Source organism: Microcaecilia unicolor, unplaced genomic scaffold (assembly GCF_901765095.1).
Source record: "Microcaecilia unicolor unplaced genomic scaffold, aMicUni1.1, whole genome shotgun sequence".
Taxonomy (NCBI): Eukaryota; Metazoa; Chordata; class Amphibia; order Gymnophiona; family Siphonopidae; genus Microcaecilia; species Microcaecilia unicolor.
In genome coordinates this window covers 26,800-46,860 of record NW_021963493.1, presented here as the reverse complement: position 1 = coordinate 46,860, position 20,061 = coordinate 26,800, and the positions used below count along the sequence as shown (strand labels likewise).

General features: G+C 47.4%; 1 long non-coding RNA gene across 1 annotated transcript; it reads left to right on the top strand.

The window, feature by feature from the left end:
* Window positions 1-9,280: 9,280 nt before the first annotated feature.
* LOC115459365 lies at window positions 9,281-19,666 on the top strand. Its single transcript, XR_003940257.1, has 3 exons — window positions 9,281-9,320; window positions 17,194-17,288; window positions 19,487-19,666. It is a non-coding gene; the product is annotated as an uncharacterized LOC115459365 (long non-coding RNA).
* Window positions 19,667-20,061: the final 395 nt, after the last annotated feature.

Below are 20,061 nucleotides of genomic sequence, written 5' to 3'. Positions count from 1 at the left end.
CTTCTCCCATCTGAGAACCCCCATCCCACACCCTTCTCCCATCTGAGTCCCCCTTACCCCCTCCCCCCAACTGAGAACCCCCATCCCACACCCTTCTCCGAGTCCCCCTTACCCCCTTCCCCCAACTGAGAACCCCCATCCCACACCCTTCTCCCATCTGAGTCCCCCTTACCCCTTCCCCCAACTGAGAACCCCCATCCCACACCCTTCTCCCATCTGAGTCCCCCTTACCCCCTCCCCCCCAACTGAGAACCCCCATCCCACACCCTTCTCCCATCTGAGTCCCCCTTACCCCTCCCCCCAACTGAGAACCCCCATCCCACACCCTTCTCCCATCTGAGTCCCCCCCAACCCGACCCGACCCACCTACCAACTCTGTTCTCCTCCTGCTGCACCCACTAACTTTAAAAAAAAATTGAGAAGCGCTGAGTAGCAGGCAGCGCCTCACGTCTGCCCTGCTAGTAAAAATCTCCTGCACGTCGTCGGGCCGGCCTTCCCGCATTGTCCCGCCCTCCTCTGAGGTAATAGGCTCTTCCCGCATTAAGTCCCGCCCTCCTGAGGTAATAGGCTATTACCTCAGAGGAGGGCGGGACAATGCGGGAAGAGCTTATTACCTCGGAGAAGGGCGGGACTTAATGCGGGAAGGCCGGCCCGACGACGTGCAGGAGATTTTTACTAGCAGGGCAGACGCGAGGCGCTGCCTGCTACTCGGACGCTTCTCAATTTTTTTACAGGACAGCGATCAATCGTTGGGGAGGGGGGGGAGCGGCGGGCGGGGCGACCCCAGGCGCGGGGCCCTATGCGGCCGCCTCGGTCGCCTCGCCCTAAGACCGGCCCTGCTTCCATTGCTTGAAAGCAATGGAAGTAAAACCCGGCTGGCTCAATCCGTCCTCCTTTTTCTGGAGCCAAATGGTAACCCTACGACCTCTTCAATGTCGCCTTCAGCACCTAACCACCATACCTCTATTCAGTAAATCTAGACTGCCCCAACTTGACATTTCGTCCTTTAGATTGTAAGCTCCTTTGAGCAGGGACTGTCCTTCTTTGTTAAACTGTACAGCGCTGCGTAACCCTAGTAGCGCTTTAGAAATGTTAAGTAGTAGTAGTGGGTGAAGAGAGCCTGTAGTCCATAAGCAAGGAAGCCAATTTGGTTAATCTCTGTTTCTACTACCCCGTGCAGCCGACATTGCCATACACTCAAATCACATCAAGCAAACCTATTATCTGCTGCAAGGAGGTTTAATAGACAGGAGTGGAAGTGAGCCTGTCTAGTCCACTGTAAGCAAGGAAGCCAATTTGGTTAATCTCTGTTTCCACTCCCCCATGCAGCCGTCATTGCCATACACTCAAATCACATCAAGCAAACTTATTATCTGCTGCAAGGAGGTTTAATAGACAGGAGTGGAAGTGAGCCTGTCTAGTCCACTGTAAGCAAGGAAGCCAATTTGGTTAATCTCTGTTTCCACTCCCCCATGCAGCCGACATTGCCATACACTCAAATCACATCAAGCAAACCTATTATCTGCTGCAAGGTTTAATAGACAGGAGTGGAAGTGAGCCTGTCTAGTCCACTGTAAGCAAGGAAGCCAATTTGGTTAATCTCTGTTTCCACTCCCCCATGCAGCCGTCATTGCCATACACTCAAATCACATCAAGCAAACCTCTTATCTGCTGCAAGGAGGTTTAATAGACAGGAGTGGAAGTGAGCCTGTCTAGTCCACTGTAAGCAAGGAAGCCAATTTGGTTAATCTCTGTTTCCACTCCCCCATGCAGCCGTCATTGCCATACACTCAAATCACATCAAGCAAACCTATTACCTGCTGCAAGGAGGTTTAATAGACAGGAGTGGAAGTGAGCCTGTCTAGTCCACTGTAAGCAAGGAAGCCAATTTGGTTAATCTCTGTTTCCACTCCCCCATGCAGCCGTCATTGCCATACACTCAAATCACATCAAGCAAACCTATTATCTGCTGCAAGGAGGTTTAATAGACAGGAGTGGAAGTGAGCCTGTCTAGTCCACTGTAAGCAAGGAAGCCAATTTGGTTAATCTCTGTTTCCACTCCCCCATGCAGCCGTCATTGCCATACACTCAAATCACATCAAGCAAACCTATTATCTGCTGCAAGGAGGTTTAATAGACAGGAGTGGAAGTGAGCCTGTCTAGTCCACTGTAAGCAAGGAAGCCAATTTGGTTAATCTCTGTTTCCACTCCCCCATGCAGCCGTCATTGCCATACACTCAAATCACATCAAGCAAACCTATTATCTGCTGCAAGGAGGTTTAATAGACAGGAGTGGAAGTGAGCCTGTCTAGTCCACTGTAAGCAAGGAAGCCAATTTGGTTAATCTCTGTTTCCACTCCCCCATGCAGCCGTCATTGCCATACACTCAAATCACATCAAGCAAACCTATTATCTGCTGCAAGGAGGTTTAATAGACAGGAGTGGAAGTGAGCCTGTCTAGTCCACTGTAAGCAAGGAAGCCAATTTGGTTAATCTCTGTTTCCACTCCCCCATGCAGCCGTCATTGCCATACACTCAAATCACATCAAGCAAACCTATTATCTGCTGCAAGGAGGTTTAATAGACAGGAGTGGAAGTGAGCCTGTCTAGTCCACTGTAAGCAAGGAAGCCAATTTGGTTAATCTCTGTTTCCACTCCCCCATGCAGCCGTCATTGCCATACACTCAAATCACATCAAGCAAACCTATTATCTGCTGCAAGGAGGTTTAATAGACAGGAGTGGAAGTGAGCCTGTCTAGTCCACTGTAAGCAAGGAAGCCAATTTGGTTAATCTCTGTTTCCACTCCCCCATGCAGCCGTCATTGCCATACACTCAAATCACATCAAGCAAACTTATTATCTGCTGCAAGGAGGTTTAATAGACAGGAGTGGAAGTGAGCCTGTCTAGTCCACTGTAAGCAAGGAAGCCAATTTGGTTAATCTCTGTTTCCACTCCCCCATGCAGCCGTCATTGCCATACACTCAAATCACATCAAGCAAACCTATTATCTGCTGCAAGGAGGTTTAATAGACAGGAGTGGAAGTGAGCCTGTCTAGTCCACTGTAAGCAAGGAAGCCAATTTGGTTAATCTCTGTTTCCACCCCCCCCATGCAGCCGTCATTGCCATACACTCAAATCACATCAAGCAAACTTATTATCTGCTGCAAGGAGGTTTAAAAGACAGGAGTGGAAGTGAGCCTGTCTAGTCCACTGTAAGCAAGGAAGCCAATTTGGTTAATCTCTGTTTCCACTCCCCCATGCAGCCGTCATTGCCATACACTCAAATCACATCAAGCAAACCTATTATCTGCTGCAAGGAGGTTTAATAGACAGGAGTGGAAGTGAGCCTGTCTAGTCCACTGTAAGCAAGGAAGCCAATTTGGTTAATCTCTGTTTCTACTACCCCGTGCAGCCGACATTGCCATACACTCAAATCACATCAAGCAAACCTATTATCTGCTGCAAGGAGGTTTAATAGACAGGAGTGGAAGTGAGCCTGTCTAGTCCACTGTAAGCAAGGAAGCCAATTTGGTTAATCTCTGTTTCCACTCCCCCATGCAGCCGTCATTGCCATACACTCAAATCACATCAAGCAAACCTATTATCTGCTGCAAGGAGGTTTAATAGACAGGAGTGGAAGTGAGCCTGTCTAGTCCACTGTAAGCAAGGAAGCCAATTTGGTTAATCTCTGTTTCCACTCCCCCATGCAGCCGTCATTGCCATACACTCAAATCACATCAAGCAAACCTATTATCTGCTGCAAGGAGGTTTAATAGACAGGAGTGGAAGTGAGCCTGTCTAGTCCACTGTAAGCAAGGAAGCCAATTTGGTTAATCTCTGTTTCCACTCCCCCATGCAGCCGTCATTGCCATACACTCAAATCACATCAAGCAAACCTATTATCTGCTGCAAGGAGGTTTAATAGACAGGAGTGGAAGTGAGCCTGTCTAGTCCACTGTAAGCAAGGAAGCCAATTTGGTTAATCTCTGTTTCCACTCCCCCATGCAGCCGTCATTGCCATACACTCAAATCACATCAAGCAAACCTATTATCTGCTGCAAGGAGGTTAATAGACAGGAGTGGAAGTGAGCCTGTCTAGTCCACTGTAAGCAAGGAAGCCAATTTGGTTAATCTCTGTTTCCACTCCCCCATGCAGCCGTCATTGCCATACACTCAAATCACATCAAGCAAACTTATTATCTGCTGCAAGGAGGTTTAATAGACAGGAGTGGAAGTGAGCCTGTCTAGTCCACTGTAAGCAAGGAAGCCAATTTGGTTAATCTCTGTTTCCACTCCCCCATGCAGCCGTCATTGCCATACACTCAAATCACATCAAGCAAACCTATTATCTGCTGCAAGGAGGTTTAATAGACAGGAGTGGAAGTGAGCCTGTCTAGTCCACTGTAAGCAAGGAAGCCAATTTGGTTAATCTCTGTTTCCACCCCCCCCATGCAGCCGTCATTGCCATACACTCAAATCACATCAAGCAAACTTATTATCTGCTGCAAGGAGGTTTAAAAGACAGGAGTGGAAGTGAGCCTGTCTAGTCCACTGTAAGCAAGGAAGCCAATTTGGTTAATCTCTGTTTCCACTCCCCCATGCAGCCGTCATTGCCATACACTCAAAGCACATCAAGCAAACCTATTATCTGCTGCAAGGAGGTTTAATAGACAGGAGTGGAAGTGAGCCTGTCTAGTCCACTGTAAGCAAGGAAGCCAATTTGGTTAATCTCTGTTTCTACTACCCCGTGCAGCCGACATTGCCATACACTCAAATCACATCAAGCAAACCTATTATCTGCTGCAAGGAGGTTTAATAGACAGGAGTGGAAGTGAGCCTGTCTAGTCCACTGTAAGCAAGGAAGCCAATTTGGTTAATCTCTGTTTCCACTCCCCCATGCAGCCGTCATTGCCATACACTCAAATCACATCAAGCAAACCTATTATCTGCTGCAAGGAGGTTTAATAGACAGGAGTGGAAGTGAGCCTGTCTAGTCCACTGTAAGCAAGGAAGCCAATTTGGTTAATCTCTGTTTCCACCCCCCCATGCAGCCGTCATTGCCATACACTCAAATCACATCAAGCAAACTTATTATCTGCTGCAAGGAGGTTTAAAAGACAGGAGTGGAAGTGAGCCTGTCTAGTCCACTGTAAGCAAGGAAGCCAATTTGGTTAATCTCTGTTTCCACTCCCCCATGCAGCCGTCATTGCCATACACTCAAATCACATCAAGCAAACTTATTATCTGCTGCAAGGAGGTTTAATAGACAGGAGTGGAAGTGAGCCTGTCTAGTCCACTGTAAGCAAGGAAGCCAATTTGGTTAATCTCTGTTTCTACTACCCCGTGCAGCCGACATTGCCATACACTCAAATCACATCAAGCAAACCTATTATCTGCTGCAAGGAGGTTTAATAGACAGGAGTGGAAGTGAGCCTGTCTAGTCCACTGTAAGCAAGGAAGCCAATTTGGTTAATCTCTGTTTCCACTCCCCCATGCAGCCGTCATTGCCATACACTCAAATCACATCAAGCAAACCTATTATCTGCTGCAAGGAGGTTTAATAGACAGGAGTGGAAGTGAGCCTGTCTAGTCCACTGTAAGCAAGGAAGCCAATTTGGTTAATCTCTGTTTCCACTCCCCCATGCAGCCGTCATTGCCATACACTCAAATCACATCAAGCAAACCTATTATCTGCTGCAAGGAGGTTTAATAGACAGGAGTGGAAGTGAGCCTGTCTAGTCCACTGTAAGCAAGGAAGCCAATTTGGTTAATCTCTGTTTCCACTCCCCCATGCAGCCGTCATTGCCATACACTCAAATCACATCAAGCAAACCTATTATCTGCTGCAAGGTTTAATAGACAGGAGTGGAAGTGAGCCTGTCTAGTCCACTGTAAGCAAGGAAGCCAATTTGGTTAATCTCTGTTTCCACTCCCCCATGCAGCCGTCATTGCCATACACTCAAATCACATCAAGCAAACCTATTATCTGCTGCAAGGAGGTTTAATAGACAGGAGTGGAAGTGAGCCTGTCTAGTCCACTGTAAGCAAGGAAGCCAATTAGGACAATCTAAGTTTCCCCTTACCAGCACAGCCGTCATCCCCATTCACTCAAAACAAAGCAATCCACATTCTCGTTTTTTTTAAATTCTTGGTCCATCTGTAACAAGTCTAAAGCTGTTTCAGTTGGATACAGTGGCGTAGCCAGACCTGACATTTTGGGTGGGCCCAGAGCTAATATGGGTGGGCACTATGTATATAAGTATGAGTAGTGTTTCTTGGGATACTACAAAATAATGCCTTAGAATGCACTTGATGATGGATTTCTAAGTAGCTTGCCCAACAGTTGCCCTGTATCATCATAAACCACATATATACTTTAATGGAAATGAAAAAAAAAACAATATTTTTAAATATAATTACATTATGCCATATCAAACTTGACCAGATATAAGTCTTCTATAATTGCCATTGCTGTAATTATATTGCAGGATTCTGTTATGTGTGTTGATACGTTTGCCTATATCCTTCAAACTTTGTTTTATAACAAATGTAAATGCCTGATTAAGCAAAACAGGTAAAATATCTTTGAAGTCTTTTTCCCTTCCTTTGGCTCTACTGTTTTCTCTCTATTCTGATGCTGACAAAATAAAATTGCCACAGTTTGGCACATATCCTTCACCTGCTCAGTCACATGCAGACCCACAGACCAACCCTCGTCAATTACAGAATAAAAGACCAAAAATTAGAAATATTTATTTTCTAAATTTCTATACCACACTATCTCTGCAATTCTAAGCGGATCACAATTCAACACACATAGCTTTAAAACATATCACAAAAACATAAAACAAAGATCTTTCCTTTCCCTTACGCCCCCCCATTCATCCAAGTAATCCAACATCAGCTTTTCCCTTCCCTACCCCCCCATCCAATCCCATAGCCCAGAATCAGCCCATCTCTTCTCTACTTTACCCCCATCCATCCCTGTAGCCCAGAATCAGCCCGTCTCTTCTCTACTTTACCCCCCATCCAATCCCATAGCCCAGAATCAGCCCGTCTCTTCTCTACTTTACCCCCATCCATCCCTGTAGCCCAGAATCAGCCCATCTCTTCTCTACTTTACCCCCCATCCAATCCCATAGCCCAGAATCAGCCCGTCTCTTCTCTACTTTACCCCCCATCCAATCCCATAGCCCAGAATCAGCCCGTCTCTTCTCTACTTTACCCCCCATCCATCCCTGTAGCCCAGTATCTATCCTTCCCTTCCCCACCATCCATCCCATAGTTAAGTATTAGCCCTATCTTACCACCCCACCCCTCCTTGTAGCTTAGTACTCCCAACCCACCCCCCATGACATTAAATATAAGACTTTTTTTTTAATGTTCTGGGAACTGCAGATCCCACCTCCACCCAAAGAAGACCACCCACACTTTTAAACAAATTTTAACCTAGGCACTGCAGAGACCATCCACTTCCAAAAACCCACCACCAACATGAAAAATAGACAACCTTTTTAAAATGAACCTGGTCACTATTAAAATGTATTGCTGGTGAGTTTCTGAGTGGGGGTGGGCTCTTCACTGCTAGGGCAAAACAGGTATATTTAGTGATTAAATATACCTTTTTTTTTTTGCCCTAGGCAGTGAAGTCCACCCCCCCCCCCCCCCCCACCCAGAAGCCCATCACCAGAGCCATCATTATTAATGATTAAATATATCTTTTTTGCTCTAGGCAGTGAAGTACTGACCCCACCCAGAAGCCCATCACCAGCCAGCATTTTGATTACACTCTGAGTCACTCTGTACACATTAAAATTTTAAAAATAGATGTATTTTTATTTTACCTGGGCTGCTGCTTGCTGGTGCAGAGCACTATGCTGGCTCCTGTACCTGTTGTGTGGGGCCGCGGGGAGTGCTGCTCAGCTGCTGTTTGTGTTTCGTGAGGTGAAGACTAATATTAGTTCTGGCACAAGAATTATCTTGCTCTGCATTCTTCCTCACTGAGGAAGAAGCATCTGGGATAATTTAGTTTTTACCTTTAATCTTCTTCATAAGGTACCAGTTAAACTGGTCTAGAAGACCCACCTCTCTCATCAGCCACAGTCAGTGGTGTGCTGGAGCGGGCTCTCACAGGCTCGCGAGAGCCGTTTGTTAAGTTTTTAAGAATTTTGGGAGCCGGTTGTTAAAGTAGGGTCCTCCATGGCTACTTTAACAACTGACTCCCTTTGTGCTTGGACCCCCTCCTGAATTCTCTTTTACTTTGCTGACAGTGATGCTGGCCCCACTAGCCAAGTAAATAGACTGCTGCTGCTCCCTGCTCCTTGTTTCTGGCTCTGAGCATCAGGCTGGGACTTTTCATGCAAGCGCAAGAAGGTTCCATCCTGCTGCTCAGAGCCAGAAACAAGCAGCAGAGAATGTTGGCAGTCCATTTATTGGCTGGTGGGGCTCGGCAAACGTATGCCTAGCATGCCCGCACACGGGAGGGGAGAGAGAGGCATGTATTCCCCCCCCCCCCCCCCCCCCCCCAAAAAAAAAAAAAAAAAAAAATTTCAGAGCCGGCTATGCCCGGAGAGAGAGAGAGAGCCCGTTGTTAAAAATTTACCAGAACACCCCTGGCCACAGTTCTCATTTGTGGAAGGTACCATAGCAGAATTTGGATAATAACAATAGAAAAATAAAACCATGTCCATCTGTCTAAAGCTATGGTAAAGTGGAATCTGGTGCAAGAAAATACAGAGATGACAAGCTTTTCTGCATTACTTAGGCTGAGACCTGTCTACATACCCACAAGGGAGTATAAGTTTACTCCTTTCTCTTCATATTTATGCTATGAGGGACTAGTTTACTTCCAGCTGAGTTAGAGGAGGAGAGAGGTAAATGAGGGTCATGACAGAATAACCTGGTTCTATTGGTTTTGTCCCGTCCGTGGCCGTGACAACCCTCAGACTTACCCTGTTTCTGGGAGTCAGTGGCTGTGCTGGCTTCTGCTTGTCTCTGTGTCTGTCTCTGTCTTAGTTTCTCTCTGGCTCAGGGTGCTGATTGCCCTACTGAACCTCACCTGTGTGGGCTTTGCCTCTTCCAAGATGGCTGCCGCCTACTCCTCTTTGCCAGTATCCAAGATGGCTCCCGCTGTTCCTTCCTATGGGCTGACTGCTCTGTGTGTCAAGCCTCTGTTTGGTTGCAAGGTGATTGCTGCAGCTGTGGCTCTGGTGTTGAGGGCTTTATTAATCACATGGAGACTACAGTCCTGGCCTTTGCATCTCATCTAAAGGTCCTGGTGTATGGAGTGCTCTGTACACAGTTTCAGTGTTTGCTCTGTGTGAGTTTCTATGTTTGTTTAATCTAGCTAGCTTAGGCACCGTGTGGCTTGTAGCCTATGCATAGCTCTGCTAGTTCTCTGCGTTTGTTCCTAGTGTTAGACTAGCCGCCCTTGCTAGCCACTATCCCAAGACTGTGTTTCTTCCTAATGTTAGACTAGCCGCCCTTGCTAGCCACTATCCCAAGACTGTGTTTGTTCCTAATGTTAGACTAGCTGCCCTTGCTAGCCACTATCCCAAGACTGTGTTTGTTCCTAACGTTAGACTAGCCGCCCTTGCTAGCCATTATCCCAAGACTGTGTTTGTTCCTAATGTTAGACTAGCCGCCCTTGCTAGCCACTTTCCCAAGACTGTGTTTGTTCCTAATGTTAGACTAGCCGTCCTTGCTAGCCACTATCCCAAGACTGTGATTGTTCCTAGTGTAGACTAGCCAGCTTAGGCACCGTCTGGCTTGTAGCCTGTGTATAGCTTTGCTAGTGTTCTATGTTTGTTTGGACTAGCTAGCTTAGGCACCGTCTGGCTTGTAGCCTGTGTATAGCTTTGCTAGTGCTGTGTGTTTGTTTAGACTAGTTAGCTTAGGCACCGTCTGGCTTGTAGCCTGTGTATAGCTTTGCTAGTGCTGTGTGTTTGTTTAGACTAGTTAGCTTAGGCACCGTCTGGCTTGTAGCCTGTGTATAGCTTTGCTAGTGCTGTGTGTTTGTTTAGACTAGTTAGCTTAGGCACCGTGTGGCTTGTAGCCTGTGCATAGCTCTGCTAGGTCTCTGTGTTTGTTTCCAGAGCATGACTAGTTAGCTTAGGCACCGTCTGGCTTGTAGCCTGTGCATAGCTCTGCTAGTTCTCTGCGTTTGTTCCTAGTGTTAGACTAGCCGCCCTTGCTAGCCACTATCCCAAGACTGTGTTTGTTCCTAGTGTTAGACTAGCCGCCCTTGCTAGCCACTATCCCAAGACTGTGTTTGTTCCTAGTGTTAGACTAGCCGCCCTTGCTAGCCACTATCCCAAGACTGTGTTTGTTCCTAGTGTTAGACTAGCCGCCCTTGCTAGCCACTATCCCAAGACTGTGTTTGTTCCTAGTGTTAGACTAGCCGCCCTTTCTAGCCACTATCCCAAGACTGTGTTTGTTCCTAATGTTAGACTAGCCGTCCTTGCTAGCCACTATCCCAAGACTGTGATTGTTCCTAGTGTAGACTAGCCAGCTTAGGCACCGTCTGGCTTGTAGCCTGTGTATAGCTTTGCTAGTGTTCTATGTTTGTTTGGACTAGCTAGCTTAGGCACCGTCTGGCTTGTAGCCTGTGTATAGCTTTGCTAGTGTTCTATGTTTGTTTAGACTAGTTAGCTTAGGCACCGTGTGGCTTGTAACCTGTGCATAGCTCTGCTAGGTCTGTGTTTGTTTCCAGAGCATGACTAGTTAGCTTAGGCACCGTCTGGCTTGTAGCCTGTGCATAGCTCTGCTAGTTCTCTGCGTTTGTTCCTAGTGTTAGACTAGCCGCCCTTGCTAGCCACTATCCCAAGACTGTGTTTGTTCCTAGTGTTAGACTAGCCGCCCTTGCTAGCCACTATCCCAAGACTGTGATTGTTCCTAGTCTTAGACTAGCCGCCCTTGCTAGCCACTATCCCAAGACTGTGTTTGTTCCTAGTGTTAGACTAGCCGCCCTTGCTAGCCACTATCCCAAGACTGTGATTGTTCCTAGTGTTAGACTAGCCGCCCTTGCTAGCCACTATCCCAAGACTGTGATTGTTCCTAGTGTTAGACTAGCCGCCCTTGCTAGCCACTATCCCAAGACTGTGTTTGTTCCTAGTGTTAGACTAGCCGCCCTTGCTAGCCACTATCCCAAGACTGTGTTTGTTCCTAGTGTTAGACTAGCCGCCCTTGCTAGCCACTTTCCCAAGACTGTGTTTGTTCCTAATGTTAGACTAGCCGCCCTTGCTAGCCACTTTCCCAAGACTGTGATTGTTCCTAGTGTAGACTAGCCAGCTTAGGCACCGTCTGGCTTGTAGCCTGTGTATAGCTTTGCTAGTGTTCTATGTTTGTTTGGACTAGCTAGCTTAGGCACCGTCTGGCTTGTAGCCTGTGTATAGCTTTGCTAGTGTTCTATGTTTGTTTATTCCATGCGTAAGGTGATGCGAGGCAGAATGGGCGGAGCCTGGAATTGGCGGTGGTGGAGAAGGGTGTTGAGAGGAGGGATTTGTCCTGTGAGCGGAGGTTACGGGCGGGAACATAAGGGGAGATGAGGCTAGAGAGGTAATGAGGTGCTGCAGACTGAGTGCATTTGTAGGTAAGAAGGAGAAGCTTGAACTGTATCCGGTATCTGATCGGAAGCCAGTGAAGTGACTTGAGGAGAGGGATGATATGAGTATATCGGTTCAAGCGATAAGCTCGGTCTTGGCCATGTTCAGTTTCAGGTGGTGGATGGACATCCAAGCAGCAATGTCGGATAAGCAGGCCGACACCTTGGCCTGGGTCTCCATGGTGATGTCTAGTATGGAGAGATACAGCTGGGTGTCATCAGCATAAAGATGATACTGGAACCCATGGGATGAGATCAGTGAGCCCAGGGAAGAGGTGTAGATTGAGAAAAGAAGGGGTCCAAGGACAGATCCCTGGGGAACTCCGACAGAGAGTGGGATGGGGGTGGAGGAGGATCCATGAGAGTGTACTTTGAAGGTACGGTGGGAGAGATAGGATGAGAACCAGGAGAGGACAGAGCCCTGGAATCCAAATGAGGTCAGTGTGGCAAGAAGTAAGTCATGATTGACAGTGTCGAAAGCGGCGGATAGATCGAGGAGATTAAGGATGGAGTAATGGCCTCTAGATTTGGCAAGGAACAGGTCATTACAGACTTTAGAGAGTGCTGTTTATGTCGAGTGTAGAGGGCAAAAACCAGATTGAAGTGGATCGAGGATGGCCTGAGAGAGGAAATCGAGGCAGCGGCTGTGAACGGCACGCTCAAGTATTTTGGAGAGGAAGGGTAGGAGGGAGATGGGGCGGTAGTTGGAGGGACAGGCCGGGTCAAGTGAAGGTTTTTTGAGGAGAGGTGTGACTACGGCGTGCTTGAAGGTGTCAGGGACAGTTGCGTGGAGAGAGAGAGGTTGAGGATATGACAGATGGAGGGGGTGACAGTATGAGAGATGGTGTTCAGTAAGTTGGTGGGGATGGGATCCGAGGAACAGGTTGTGCATTTCAAGGAGGAAAGGAGGCGGGCGGTTTCCTCCTCGGTGATAACAGGAAAGGAGGAGAAAGAGTTAGTTGGTTGGTTGAGGGAGGGGGCTGAAGAGAGAAGAGGAGGTGGCTTGGTAGTGAATTCAAGGTTGATCTTTTGCACTTTGTCGTGGAAGTAGTCAGCCAGAGATTGAGGAGAGAGAGAGGGGGGTGGGTGGGAGAGGAGGGCACTTTGAGGAGGGAGTTAAGGGTGGCGAAGAGACGACGAAGGTTGGAGCCGAGAGAATTGGTTAATTGGGTGTAGTAGTCCTGTTTGGCAAGGAATAGGGAGGACTGGAAGGAGGATAGCATGAATTTGTAATGAAGGGAATCTGAATGGGTGCGGGATTTCCTCCAGAGGCGTTCAGCAGATTGGGCGCAGGAACGAAGGTAGCGAATGCAAGGGGTTAACCAGGGCTGAGGATTAGTACGCCTTGTGGGACGGGAGATGGATGGTGCGAGGGTGTCCAGAGGAGAGAGTGGCATTATAAGTGGAGACAGCCTTGTCGACAGACTCGGAGGACATGATAGAGGGGAGGAGATCAGAAATACTAGAGGATAAGGTGGGAGGGTCAATAGCCTGGAGATTCCTAGAAGTAGTGGTTAATGTTGGGCGGGGCTGAGAGGGGGTGAAGGAGGGTGAAGGTGATCAGGTGATGGTCAGAGATAGGAAGAGCCGAGGTGTGGAAATTGGAGGGTGAGCCGGAAAAGGAGAGGACGAGGTCAATACAATGGCCATCGCGGTGAATAGGGGTGGTGGAGCACAGCTGGAGACCGAAGGAGGATGTTAGAGTGAGGAACTGAGGAGCGTGAGAGTCGGAGGGGTCGTCAACGTGTATGTTAAAGTCTCCGAGAATGAGGGACGGAGATGAGGGGTCAAGAAAAACAGAAAGCCAGGCATCGAAGTCAGTGAGGAAGGAAGAGAGAGATTTATCAGGGGGGCGGTAGATGACTGCAATTCTGAGTGGCAACGGGTAGAATAGACGGATGGAGTGAACTTCAAAGGATGAGAAGCAGTGAGATTGTGGTAGGGGGAGGGGTTGAAAACTACAGGCAGGTGAGAGTAGTAACCCGACACCTCCTCCGCGGCCGACTGGGTGGGGGGTGTGGGAGAAGAGAGAGCCTCCATGGCATAGAGCCGCGACTGAGGCCGAGTCATCGGGGGTGAGCCAGGTTTCAGTTAGGGTGAGCAGATGAAGGGAGCGGGAGATAAAGAGATCGTGGATGAGGAGAAGTTTGTTGCACACGGAGCGGGCGTTCCACAGGGCGCATGAGAAGGGGAGGGAAGAAGGGGGAAGGAGGGGAACAGGAATGAGATTGGAGATGTCTCGGAAGCGTTTGCATGGATAAGACGAGGGCATGTGTAGAGGGCCTGGATTGGGATTAATGTCTCCGGCCGATAGTAGGAGAAGGAGCAGGAGAGAGCGGAGGAGGGTGGGGGAGGTAGGGCGACGAAGGCGACGAAGACGGGATGAGCTTACTAGGAATGGGAATGGGCTAATGGCAGGAAGGAAGTGTTGAAGGTTGAGAGCTAGGAAGGAGTGGGGGGATAGAAGAGATGGTGAGGTGGTGTGGGACGGGTGTGGGTATGGCAATGCAGTAGTGAGTAGGATGGGAGGGGACATGGGTGGGCAATGAGTACCTGCGGTGGACAGCGGTGGGGGGAGGGAGAAAAGATTAGGAAGGGACAGGGCGATTTAGAGAATGTGTAAAGGGGCCATGGTCAGGGAGGCTGGTAGGTGATAGATGAGCTGGTAGGCAGGCGGGGAGGCAGTTAGGTAGTTGTGCAGGCTTGAAGGCAGGCAAGTACATCTGTCAGACACTTCTATTGTCCTTACCCCAGCCTTTTTCTTGCTTCTGTTTCTTCACCACCCTTTCTCTCCTTTCTTCTCTGCACCTTTATTCCTTCCAATTATCTCTCCTCTCTACTCACCTCTTCTCTCATCTCTCTGCAATCTCCCACTTCAGCCCCCTTATCCAATCCTCAGGTCTGCAGTTATCTCCCCTTTCTCCCAGACCCCACATCAGATCCGACTAACTTCCACTCCTGCACGAATCATTTTTAAAGTGCTTTGTTTGGTCTATCAAGTGCTGTATGGGAATTATGAATTGTTAAGTCAGTTCTTTTCACATTTACTTTAAATAATTCTGTCAGAATGCAGGAAAATTTAGTACTGAGGTACCCGGTTTTTGGAAATATAAGATTTAAACATCAGATTGATGCTATTACTGAATGGAATTCTTTACCAAAGTTAGGTAACTATGCATGGTTGTATAAGAAACTGAAGACCTTTTGTTAATCTTACTATTCTGTTCTATCCTGCTTCTGTGCAACTTCTTGTATTGTAAACTGCCTAGAATATCATGATGGGATTTGTGTGGTATATAAACTTGGCAATCTTCTCAATCTACACCTCTTCCCTGGGCTCCATGATCTCATCTCATGGTTTCCAGTATCATCTCTATGCTGATGACACCCAACTGTATCTCTCCACACCAGACATCACCGCGGAGACCCAGGCAAAGGTATCGGCCTGCTTATCCGACATTGCTGCCTGGATGTCCAACCGCCACCTGAAACTGAACATGTCCAAGACCGAGCTTATCGTCTTTCCACCAAAACCCACTTCTCCTCTTTCTCCACTTTCTATCTCAGTTGATAACACCCTCATCCTCCCCGTCTCATCTGCCCGCAACCTCGGAGTCATCTTTGACTCCTCTCTCTCCTTCTCTGCGCATATCCAGCAGATAGCCAAGACCTGTCGCTTCTTCCTCTTTAACATCAGCAAAATTCGCCCTTTCCTCTCTGAACACACCACCCGAACTCTCGTCCACGCTCTCATTACCTGGACTACTGCAACTTACTCCTCACCGGCTTCACACTTAGCCATCTATCCCCCCTTCATCTGTTCAGAACTCTGCTGCACGTCTCATATTCTGCCAGACCGATATACTCATATCACCCCTCTCCTCAGGGTCACTTCACTGGCTTCCGATCAGATACCGCATTCAATTCAAGCTTCTCCTTCTTACCTACAAATGCACTCAGTCTGCTGCCCCTCACTATCTTTCTACCCTCATCTCCCCTTACGTTCCCGCCCGTAACCTCCGTTCACAGGATAAATCCCTCCTCTCAGTACCCTTCCCCACCACCGCCAACTCCAGGCTCCGCTCATTCTGCCTCGCCTCACCCTATGCTTGGAACAACCTTCCTGAACCCTTACGCCAAGCCCCTCCCTGCCCGTCTTCAAGTCTTTGCTTAAAGCCCACCTCTTCAATGCTGCGTTCGGCACCTAACCCTTACCGTTCAGTGAATCCAGACTGCCCCAATTTGACTGCCCCTATCGGACCGACCGTTCACTTGTCTATTAAGTTGTAAGCTCTTTGAGCAAGGACTGTCTCTCTTTGTTAAATTGTACAGCGCTGCGTAACCCTAGTAGCGCTCTAGAAATGTTAAGTAGTAGTAGATTAGATCTGCCACCATCGGCCCTTTTCTCCTATCCTCAACCCTAGCATCAGACCCTCTACCACCCTATCAAATGCAATCATCAGGTTCCTTTTCTCTCTCCTTCCCTCTATCAGCATTTCTCCTCTGTTGGCTCAGCATCTCCCCTCTCTGTCCCCCTCAGTCCAGCATCTCCTTTTCTTAACACTCCCTCAGCAGTGAAAGAACAGTGTTGTGCTGCCAGGTCTCACATCTTAAGTGTATGGCAAGTTTCCTCTCAGGTCCTGCTCACAAGGCAACAGGAAGTACGCATTCATGACCGGTCTTAGCAATTGGGGTGCCGAATGCAGACCACTTCAGAGGGGCCCCTACCCCTGCTAGCACCCACCACCATAAGCTATTATCACCACCTCTACCCATATTTTGATGTGCATCCACCACATTTCAGTAGAGAGTGGCATACAGCAGCAGTGATTTTCATATCCCATCAGCTGCTGAGCCCAGAGTCTCTTCATTGCTGCATCCTACCCTTACAGAAACAGGAAGTGGCATCAAAAGGAAATGTAGATGCACATTAAGGTACGGAGAAGGAAGGTGTTCCGAGACAGGAGGACAGACGTAGCAGAGATGCAAGGCCCCAAGGAGCATGGGGCCTTGTGTGACCACCCCTGTCGCATCTGCAAGTGTGATTAGATGCCTGGGGAAATTGAGACAAGTTGTAGAAGAGTGGGACATGACGTGGAGATGGTATGAATCTGGTTTGGAAGGTTTACAGACTCGGAATAACCTTCCTTGCAGGGTTGTGGTTTGCTTGACAAGTAGTTGGCAGTGGAGGGACTGTGTGTTGCTGCCACTGAGGTGATACCAGGATCTGAATCATTTTTTTAGTAAGTTGTAAGAGGAAACATTCTCCCCTGTATAGACTCCAGAACAGGCAAAATTTTCTTGATGATAACTCACTTGTCTCATCTTCGGTCCCAAATTTATCACAGAAATCCAAAATATCAAAACTTATCTTGTCATAATTATTTTAAAATTCATACTTCATGTATCTTAAAGCTTCTTGATTATATATTTTGGACTTGAGCCAACATGACATGTTTGCAAAGCTGCGTCAGGTCCCATCGTTGTTATTGCACAAAGCATTCCTAATTTTGGCCCCATGTTCTGTCATCGGTGAGGGTTGGTGTGTGTTCTGTGTACAAACCTCAATCTCTGTGTCTTATATTTACAGAACTAAATATGAGAGGAAATTATCACTTATAGAAGCTCTGGATTGTTGTTGTGCAATGCGTACGGGAGAATCTTCTAGTCTACCATGAGAGAAATGTGAGTATTGAGCTCCGTAGAAAGAAAATAATTCAGGGTATCACTGGACCCCTGGCAATACCCCTCCCTTCTCTATCACAGGAGCTGCATCTGTGCCTCTCAGGCAGAGTTTAGGAGCTGAAATGGTGGGTGGGATGGAAATGGGGTTACCAGTGAGGGGGATTAAACCTCAGGGAGCAACACCTGAATGAAGGTTCCTGACACCACAGCCCAAAGGAGGCTAAATCTGACTGAGATGGAAACCCAGGGAAACAGGAAAAGGACACCAGACCAAAAGAATGTGAATTAGTATAACTCCATTACCATATATACAACTAGGTAGTATGTACATGAAAATCTCACAGTCCTGCTTAGTTCTCTCAGATAAATGAAATTAATAAATTCCATAGTGTATCAATATCACACTGACACAAGTGTAGTGACACCAAATCCCCCTAACACAAGACGGTCACTGAAAAACGTAGAGTGTGCATTTCCGTATTACAGTGAGATTTAGTTAGTTCGTTAGTTAAAATATTTAAAAATCACAGTAACCAAATTGCCCAAAGTGGTGTACATGCTTGACATGTTTAGATGACGGAATATTCAATAAGCACTTATCAATAGAAGGCAAACTACGAGAGGGTTGATAGAAGCTAAAACAGGTTAGTGAGGGAGAATCATCAGCTCTCAAAGATTTAAAAATCAGTCACTGATGGCAAGAGGCCTAAGTACAGAAATTGCAGTAATCCAATACTGTAAGTACCAGAGCTTGCAGAACAGTCCGAAAATTATCTTCAGAGAACCGTTTCTTCAGATTTGAAGGATAACAGAGTCCAAGGTTCTCTGAGGTACTTTCACTCTCTATATTAGCAATTTCAGCTCCTGCAAAGTTTACTGCACCAGGCCAAGTCCCAGATTCAAAATGAATAGACAAACATATTCAGAGTTTCCCCTAGATTCAGCCTTAATCTATGGCATTTCACCAGGCGCTTAAGTTTTGCAAGTAGATTGTCAGAAAAGACAAAGTATCAGAAAGGAATTGCAGCACAAGAAAACAAAACTGAGTATCATCAGTAAGAGATGATAATGGACTTCCGATCATGGCAATACACAACAGATTGGCATTAAATATTAAATATTGCAGAAATGGTGGAACCATGAGAGACACCTGTTGTGATAACAGACCATCCTTAAAAGGCTCTATAGAATAGAGCAGAACCAACACACTACCCTGAATACCTAAGGAATACAACATGTTAAGCAATATTTATAAATAGTAACATACGTAGTAGATGACGGCAGAAAAAGATCTGCACGGTCCATCCAGTCTGCCCAACAAGACAAACTCATATGTGCTACTTTTTATGTATATCTTACCTTGATTTGTAACTGTCATTTTCAGGGCACAGACCGTACAAGTCTGCCCAGCACTATCCCCGCCTCCCAACCACCAGCCCCGCCTCCCACCACCGGCTCTGGCACAGACCGTACAAGTCTGCCCAGCACTATCCCCGCCTCCCAACCACCAGCCCCGCCTCCCACCACCGGCTCTGGCACAGACCGTAATAATTCTGGCCAGTACTATCCCCACCTCCTAACCACCAGCCCCGCCTCCCACCACCGGCTCTGGCACAGACCGTATAAGTCTGCCCAACACTATCCCCCGCCTCCCAACCACCAGCCCCGCCTCCCACCACCGGCTCTGGCACAGACAGTATAAGTCTGCCCAGCACTATCGCCCGCCTCCCAACCACCAGCCCCGCCTCCCACCCACCGGCTCCGCCACCAATATTTATGATGTCAAAGATGAAATAGGACGATAGCTCTCAACCTGAGTAAGATCCAGAACACTCCCCTTCAATAAAGGATAAATGGAAGCCCTTTTTAGAGTCACAGGACTTATTCATGAGGCAGTCGTGGGATCTCAATAGGTCATATTTCAAAATTAATAAGGTTGGCACTCTTCAAAATGTTCTCTACTGTGACTTGAGACTCCTCTGAGGGCTTTTTACTGGGACTGTAGCCAAGTTGTTTTAATAACTCATGCTCTGAGCTCTGTGACTCTACATAGCTGAGGACATATCAGGAACTCCTTCCACTGCTCGAGTTTCAGGATCTAGGTAGGAGTGTTAGTGCTCTATATGATGTTGTGAGGTGGGGGCGAGATATTCCCCCTGGTTCTGCTCATGCTTTTCCACTTCTCTCTCCTCCTCTAGTGAACCAGACCTGTACTTGATTTTGGACCAGCCTCACTGTTGAAATTCAGAAGAGTCTTTCTCCAGCCTGAGGACACCACCCCTGTACCCTCTACTCCCACAGCCCTCCAGGGACTCCCGGTGACATTACCGGAGCTCTGGTTACTTTCTATTAGAGTAAATAAAACCTTTGCAGCATCATTCAGTGATTGTCTTATTGTTGTCTAAATACAATGAGGTTAATATTTGTAGCAAGTATCTCAGATTGACAGGGCTGAGAGAGACCCCAGAGGCTGTACACAAATATTCTCCACCTCATTCTCAATCATCTTCCACCCTTCTTCACAGAGGGGATAGCTGTAAAAATCCTCACCCTCCCTTTTATGGTGAAACCCTTTGGGCAGTGGTTAAGCCCAATATTTCTCCTCTGTCTGACTTTGGGTATGAAACTGGGTTCTACTTTTAAATTACTTGCTAATATATTACAGGGTCTGCAGCCTGGATTTTAATGGGTAGAATCATGGACTATATATCCCACAATGCTTTAGGGTTTAAATTCGAAACCAGGATTGGCCAAACGTCTCTCTCACTGGAAC